This window comes from Phyllobates terribilis, unplaced genomic scaffold (genome assembly GCF_046119375.1).
Source record: "Phyllobates terribilis strain yellow unplaced genomic scaffold, ASM4611937v1 Scaffold_2__4_contigs__length_985480577, whole genome shotgun sequence".
Lineage (NCBI taxonomy): Eukaryota > Metazoa > Chordata > Amphibia > Anura > Dendrobatidae > Phyllobates > Phyllobates terribilis.
The window spans coordinates 15,589,196-15,598,026 of record NW_027362762.1 but is presented as its reverse complement, the minus strand read 5'-3'; positions in this window follow the sequence as shown (position 1 = coordinate 15,598,026).

The window sequence follows — 8,831 nt, the reverse complement described above, 5'->3', positions numbered from 1 at the left end:
TCTGCTCTTTTAGACTGCCATCTGTTCCCTCAGGATTCCCTCCCCTGTTTCTCCTCATGAGCAATCCTGGGCAAGATGGTGGTGGCTTCGAGTAGATTCCCTTTGCACAGTTCCATACCAGGATCTTGCAGCTTGCCCTCCTGTCTCACTGGAGACCGTCTTTGCTCTGCATCGCCCGGTCTTCCTACCTGGACATGTCAGGTGGTCCCAGTTCTGGTGGCGGTACTTCCCCCGCTCATTCGCCCTGACCAGTCTTCTGATTCGGTGCCAGAGTGTGATGGCTGATGCCAGTCTTCTTGGTTAGGGAGTGGTTTTCTGGAAACTTTACTATGCTGGAAGAGCCATGAGGTGATACTTCTCATCAGCATCCTTGAGCTCAGAGACACTCGTCTGTCCCTTCATTAGCCGAAACTACTATTGCATCTACCGGCTTGAATCCACTCTGACCATGCCACCACCATTGCTTTCATTAACGATCAAGATCTGACTGAGTCGTCTAGCTATGGCAGAGATCCTACAGATTTTTGCCTTGGCAGAACAAAGAATGACCTCAATCTCTACAGTCCGCATGCCTGGAGTGGGCAACTGGGCTGCGGCCTTTCTAAGCCTTGAGGGGCTGACCACTGGAGGGAGGTCCCTGCATTTGGCTGTATTTGAACAGATCTGTTGCAATCCAGAGTTGGAACCACAAGGTTCCTCAGTTTGTGTTCTGTTCTCATTCCGAAAGGAGCTTGTCGAGGTCTCTCTGCCTCAAAAGCTACCATTGCTTGCTGGATTTATTTTGCCATTTTGGACTCCTATAGCTCCAAATCCGAAGTGTAAGGTTAAGGTCCGCTCGACCTGTGGGGGTCGTGATGACATTCCACTCGTCCTCCAGTCACTCCAAATTAAGGCTATGAGCATGGGTCAACCATTCAAAGAATGAGTCAGACAACAAGCTGGTTCAAACTCAGAGCACGCTCAAAAGACTACTACAGACAACGTTCTCAGCAATGTTCTGTGTTTATTCCTACATACACAAACCTAAATACACTACATAATGGGGAGGGGATAGGGGTTGTCCAGGGCGGGGTAAGCCATGAAAGTCCAGTGTCTGGCCACTCCTGATTGGTCCACATCTCCTTATCTCAATCTCTGGGCAGATATTGCAGCCGTCAGCTTATAATCTTGTTTCGTTTCTCTGAAATAAGTCTTGGCAACACTGGAACTGTCTTAGTTTAAGTTTCGATTTGAGTAATACGTAGCAAGGAAAGCTTATTGTTATGACACAAAATGGTGGTTAGTACATTAGCAAAAAAAGCGTATAAAAGTATAAAAGTTACAAATATATATATTCTCTTTTACCCCGACATTCCCCCCTAAACACTAAGCTTTCCCTTGCTTTGGGGCCTTTGAGACTGTCCATGTGTGGGGAGAGGGGAGGTGGATTTCTTCACCCAATCATCTTAGAAGCTGCCCCCTTATGGGACGCCTCCAGACAATCGAGCCCTATCCTGGGTGACACATGGAGTTCTCCCAACTGATCCTAAACTGAATCTCTCAATTGGACTTTGTCATGGGGGGGCTGGTCAGGCTTGTTCAAAGGAGTGTATTTCTCCATATCTTCTCTTGATTCAGAAAGGTCCCGGAGGTTGGGACAGCATTGGTTATATTTTTCCTGTTATAAGGGGACTATGCAGCACAGGACCACCAGGCCCAATACTAATAGACCTCCCATTACTAGACAAACTTGTTGGAGGAATCCCTTGAGCCCTCCCAACCAACCTGAGAAGTAGGAGGTATCTACCCCTGTGTGGTAGCTGTCCACCCTGGGACAGACAGTAAGCATATGGAAAGGATATAGAAGAAGGTAGTCATCTTTTATAGACTCGTTCTGTCTCTCTTGCAGTGGGAGGCGTGAATCCAGGTGCTCTTGCCCTCAAGCTTCAGAGCCGTCGGGGTGGTGAGAAGCACAGTGTACGGTCCCTCGAACCGCGGCTGGAGGCAGTCTTTCCGGACAAACTTCTTCACATACACTAGATCGCCTGGGATGAAATCATGTACCGCATCACCTGTAGATTCTGGGAGAGAAGCGGATACTGGAGAGCGGGTGTTAGTCAATTCTCTAGACAAAGCAATCACAAATTTTACCACTCTATCATGTGTTTCAGACAACTCTTGGGGCCTAATCTCTCCTATCTTGGGTGGGGTCCCAAACAAAATTTTTATGGGGAGTCAGCCCATGTTTGGCCTGAGGAGTGTGTGTGATGTGATACAATACTATGGGGAGTAGGTCGGGCCAGGGGAGGGGATGATCTTGGGTCATTTTCAAGAGCTGGGTCTTGAGGGTGGAATTCATTCTCTCCACTTTGCCTGAACTGGCAGGATGGTATGGAGTGTGGAGGCCCAAATCTGTTCCCAACATGTTCCAGAGTTCTTCGTAGATATTTGCTGTGAAAGCTGGTCCTTGATCCGATTCTATGACTTGGGGAACTCCAAATCTGCAGGCAATTTCGGTGATCAGTTTCTTGGCTGTGACTTTAGCAGTCATGTTGACAGCCGGGTAGGCCTCGGGCCAGGCTGAGAACATATCCACGGCTACCAAAACGTACTGCTATTTTCCTGCTTTAGGCATTTGGATATGGTCGACTTGTATTCTCTGCCAAGGGTAGTCTGGTTTAGCCAGGTGTTGGAGAGGGACCCGTGCCGTACACGTTGGGTTGCAGGTAGTGCAGACAGAGCAGGATTTTGAGTACGCAGTCACAGTGGAAGAGATTCCGGGTGCAAAGTACAGTTTCTTGATACATGCCAAGGCTTGATTCTTTCCTCTGTGTGTAGGCCCGTGAGCCCATGCTGCCACAGCTGAGTACATGCGTCTAGGCAAGCAAGGCTTCCCATCCACTTGGTAAAGAGTCGAGTTGACCTTTGAATCTTTGCGACCTGCCAGCACGGCTCCTGCCGATTTCCATTGCTTGACTTCTTCAGTGGGGGTCTTCCTTTGTTCCTCATACAATTTTTCTTCAGGCATCCTGACCCCCCTGGATTCCACTCGTGTCTCCGCTGGACTTGTATGGTCTTCCGCCGGCTGTTCTTTGGCTCTTGCTCTAGTGAGCGCCACAGCTACGGTTTGCAGGGTCTCCCCCCATCTCTTCTTCCTTTTCCTGCCACTTTGATGACACATTCTCCACTGCTGCAGTCTTGGCTGCTTGGTCAGCTAGGTGGTTGCCCCTGGCTTCTCTGGATTCTAGTCTTCCATGAGCCTTGACCTTGATAACAGCAACCTGAATGGGTAGTTCCAGGGCCTTCATTAGGGCCTTAATCCATGAGACATGTTTCACTGGTGTACCTGCAGCTGTGATGAATCCTCTAGACTTCCACAAGAGTCCAGAATCATTGCAAATTCCATGTCCATACCTGGAATCGGTATATATATATTCGCCTTTGTTCCTGCTGCCAGGTGGCAGGCCTCTGTGAGAGCTACAAGTTCAGCTTCTTGTGCAGACATGTATGGTGGTAGAGCTTCAGCCTTGAGGACTGTTAGGTCTGTTGTGACAGCATATCCCGTGTGGAACTTCCCTTGAAAGTCTGCGAGACGGGATCCATCAGTCCATAGGTGCAAGGCAGGGTCTGCGAGCGGATGTGCCACCATATTCTCTGGAGCAGAAGTCTCTTCCTGCAAAATTTTTATACAATCATGAGGTTCCACCAATGGACCTTCACCCTCTTCACCTTCCCCCCCTAGAAGGTGGAAGCAAAGTGGCAGGGTTGATAGTCAGACATCTGGTAAATGTTATATTGGAGGGCAACAATAGGGAACACTGCAGCCGCAGGTGTCTTTGGTTGGTGAGATGTTTCGGAGATGTTTGTTGCAGAACAGCTGAGAGATCATGGCCGGCCTGTATAACTAGATCATGTCCAAGGATGATATCAGCTGACTTGTCAAGGAGGATGTGAGCAGCGTGGACCGCCTTAAGGCACATGGGGGCAGTTCGGGCGACAGGGTCCAGGCGGGCTGAGTAGTAGCCCAAAGGCTGATACTTAAGATCATAGCGTTGTGCTAGAACTCCAGAGGCATGACCTTCCGATTCCGAGACAAAAAGGTGAAATGGCTGAGTATAGTCTGGTAAGCCCAAGGCCGGGGCAGAGACAACAGCCTGTTTAAGGCGGTCAAAACATAGTCTGTGTTGATGAGAAACACGTGAATCTTCGGCATGAAGCCAAACTGAGCCTTCATTCTTGAGACAGTCGTACAGAGGTTGCATGAGCTTTGAGGCATCAGGGATCCATTGCCTGCAGTAAGTGATGAGGCCAAGGAAAGTCTGCATAGCGGAATAGGTGGTTGGGAAAGTGATATCCATGATGGCTTGCTTTCTTTCTTCAGTCAGATGTCTAGCACCTTGTGAAATACAATGTCTGAGGAAAATGACCTTGGGCAGACACCATTGGACTTTGCCTTTCGAGACTTTACAGTTAGCTGAGTGAAGAAACCAGTGAAGGGATGCTGACATCTCTGGCAAATTTTCTTCAGTGCCACAGAGTAAAAGATCATCCACATACTGTAGAAGGGTGACCTGAGGGTTCTTTTGAACCCATGGCTCCAGAATAGACTTCATAGAATGAGTGAATTGGTTAGGAGAGTTCTGGGCTCTTTGCGGAATCCTGGTCCATGTAAGCTGTGCTCCTTGAAAGGTAAAGGCAGAAAGAAACCACAAATCTTCATGTAAGGGTATACTGAAGAAGGCGTTGGCCAGATCTAACACCGTAAACAAGGTTGCCGTTGGAGGCACCTGAGACAAGAGGGTGTTTGGGTTGGGTACCACTGGAGTTTCTAAAATGGTAGCTGCATTGACGGCTCTGAGATCCTGAACCAACTGGTATCTTGGAGGCTCTCCCGGAGCGGTTTTCTTTTTTTACAGGAAAGAGGGGTGTATTGCATGGAGATACACATCTGACAAGGACTCCTGATTCCAGGAGGGAAGCGATTTGGGTACCCAAGCTTTGTTCTTGTGCAGCCTTGAGGGGGTATTGTGGCAACCGTGGGTACCTGTGTCCAGGCTTGAGGTGTACTCGGACCGGGGGAACCTGCAGGAGGCCGACGTCCTCTGGCCCACTGGACCACAGAGAGTGAGGGAACTGTGAGGTATCAAGAAGAGTGTGAGGTTGTATGGTCATCATCATGAGAGGGAAGGCTTTAAGAACACAGCGGTCTTCAGTCCCTTGTTCGGAATGAGGGTCCCGCAAAAGAAGCTCCATACCATGGTTTCCGAAGGTAATTGTTGCCTTCATCCGCTCTAAGAGATCGGCTCCCAACAGATTGACAGGGCAAGTTTCAGAGACCAAGAATCTTGTGAGTACTCCGGTGAACGGTCCTGCAGACACAGGGACTGTGAGTGGAGAAGAAATATGTTGGCCTTCTACCCCAACACAGGTGAGGGTATCCGATGATAGGGATACAGAAGGAGGGAGCTGTGCAGAGGAAATGACAGATGTGGCCGCCCCAGTGTCCACCTGTAAAGTGACAGTCCCACAGGCGGCCGTGAGATGCGTAGCCGGGAAAGTGGACACTGGTTGACCGAGCCGTCATTGGCGTGGATGAGATGGTTCACGGGAAGGTCCATGGTTGTGTGGACCGTCACGGAACGACCGGTCATGGTACTGTCTGCGAGTTGGACAGTCTCTGAGGATGTGGTCAAGGCTACCACACTCCCAACACAACATTCGTCCTTCAGAATCACGAGGTTGTCTTCTGTTTCTAGATGGTCCCTTGTCATCTCTTCTGTCTTTTCTATATGTGGTAGGAGTATCATCACTTGTGCCTTTAACCATTACCCACTTGATTCCATGTTGGTTGCCAGGGGGTGGGTAGCTTTCTTGAGCTTGATATACTATGGCAGGAGCGGTTTTCTTCTTTGGCTTAGTATCCTTTTCCATTTTTAGCATTGATTTTTGGAAAGCTTTAACGATGTCCACCGCGTCGTTGAAAGAAGAAGAACGAATCTCGGGCCGTACTCTCAGGACTTCATCTCTGAGAGCGTCTTGTAGGCCATCTACTAGGGCCTGAACCAACAGGGCGGCCTGCGTCTTGACGTTAGGACTGTATCCGAGATCCTCAAAATGCATGCTGAGTCTTGCAGCATATCTTCCCACTGATTCATCAGGGTCTTGTTGAACATCTTGTACAGATCCAGCTTGATCTGACAAGCGATCCTGAGCCCAGGCTTTTAACTGTTTCATGTATTCTAGGCCGGATTCATACGTACTAAGAGATCCTGCTTTTGTGGAATCCATGGCCTTTTGAAAGCTCTCCGTTTTTGGCTAAGTGAGCCTGGCATTCTGCAGCCAGAGTAGAACCAGCAGCAAGGGAAATTTTGCGAGCCAATCCTCCAACATGGCTCATACAGGTGTTTGCAGGGTTGACTATGGCCCCCACCCGATGTGTAAGGATGTCACCATAGCCTATTGACAGAGTGACAGGGCGTCCTGATGGGTCTACTAGATTCCGAGAGCGGCAGGGGTCCCAAACTTCTGAGAGGCTGGGGGGTGGTGTTCTTTCAGCAGTTGCTTGGAGCAAGGGCCGGAGTATGGGTAATGGATGTGGGGTGGAAGATGCCATAGGAGACGTATGGGATAAAGGAGGGGGGGCTGGAGTATCTTGAGCCCATCCCTCCTCTGGCTCCGTATCGTCTTGAGTAACAGTATGTTGGCGGAGGGAGAGCAGTCTGGCCTGAAATTCTGGGGAGTTGAGGAGGATATCCCCAGGGTTGTGGGTGACTCCCATAGGAAACAGGGGAAGCGTTTCAGCATCGTGGACTGGAGCAGAGGGTGTCACATTAGTTTCAGATGGGTGCTCTGGGACTGCGGGCTTTTCCACCTGTGCTGGTGGCTGGTAATATGCACCGGACGGATCTAGTAGTGGATATAGGCCGGATTGGGGCTTTCCGGGCCTCCCACAACAAGTAAAAGGTGTAGCAAGATGGCCGTTGGAGGGAGGAGGTGGAGTGGGATTGGGAATGTTCTTGGAGGCAGGCTGGGCATCGTGCCATGGGCGCCCCCCCCCCCCACAGACACAGCAGAACTTCGCCCAGGGCGGGTTCTGCTGTCAGCACATACGACACATCCATCCTTCCGATGATTTAGCGTCGGCGCCATTATAGGGTGGTGGCTGAGGGCTCGGTGTAGTGACAGGCATCAACGGGGTTACGGCCAATATAGGGTCACATAACAAATCACATTCTGCAGCTTTCATGTATCCGAACAAAGGCTCGGCATTCTCTGTCCCCCCCACACCATCTACCTTTTCCAGCCTTCAGACTTCAAATCACTCGCTACTCTAAGTCCTCACCCAGCTTTCCCAATTTCTGTGTAATACATTCTTTCTACACTGAAAGTTAAAGCCTGCCTGTACTGGATAAGCTTATCATGTTATACAAATTCCTAACATTCTTCTTGCCTTCTTGCCTTCCCGTAACTCCACTAATTGGCTTAACTCCTACAACAGCATTCCGCAACTTACGAGATCTTTCAAATTTGAATATACGCAACATTTTCTTATAGAATGCAATGATCTGTCGCGACTCAGATCACTGGTGCAGCCGACAGGTCGCCACTCGTCAGTGTAGAGTACTCCTCAATACACTGATAAGATAGAGAGTACACCTCAATCTATCCCTTCCCTAACCTTGAATGGCGACTTTACAGTACGACTCACCACGGCACCCTGACTGACAGCAGAACCCCTCCTTATGAGGTTTCTCTGTATAAGACGAGTACCCCTCAATCCGTCTTCTTTCCTACTACGGCACCACCCGTCAGTGTAGAGTACACCTCAATACACTGATGAGATAGATCGAGGTGTACTCTCTATCTCCTTTCCTACCACGGCACCACCCGACAGTGTAGAGACACCTCAATACACTGTTTCCTAACCTTGACTTTACAGCAGTCTCTGTGTTAGACGAAGAGCACTTCTCAATTCGTCACAGATTCTGACAGCACAACACCTCCTTACACTACAATTCAGGAATGCTTTGAAACTTCGACTATCAGTTACGGGAGGCAGCTATCTAAGAAAAGTACAGTGACCGGGGGAGGAGGAGGTGGTGTTCACACGAGCACGCGCAGGCATGCGACGTCACTCGTTTTAACACTTGCTGGTTCAGGACGTGGTGCGGGACGCCTAAGGTCTCACCACTCGACCGGTCACCCACCCAGATCCAACCTGACAACCCAACAGGAACCGCTGCGGCTGACACACAGGCAAGTGAGACATATAAAATACATCTCAACTTACCGTGTTCGATGGAGGTTGATCAGGCCTCAAATTCAGCCACCGCGGTCACCACCAGGGAAATCAGCGATATGGGTCCGAGAGGGCGGCGCACCGCTAGCCATTTGTGGGGGTCGTGATGACATTCCACTCGTCCTCCAGTCACTCCAAATTAAGGCTATGAGCATGGGTCAACCATTCAAAGAATGAGTCAGACAGCAAGCTGGTTCAAACTCAGAGCACGCTCAAAAGACTACTACAGACAACGTTCTCAGCAATGTTCTGTGTTTATTCCTACATACACAAACCTAAATACACTACATAATGGGGAGGGGATAGGGGTTGTCCGGGGCCGGGTAAGCCATGAAAGTCCAGTGTCTGGCCACTCCTGATTGGTCCACATCTCCTTATCTCAGTCTCTGGGCAGATATTGCAGCCGTCAGCTTATAATCTTGTTTCGTTTCTCTGAAATAAGTCTTGGCAACACTGGAACTGTCTTAGTTTAAGTTTCGATTTGAGTAATACGTAGCAAGGAAAGCTTATTGTTATATGACACAAAATGGTGGTTAGTACATTAGCAAAAAAA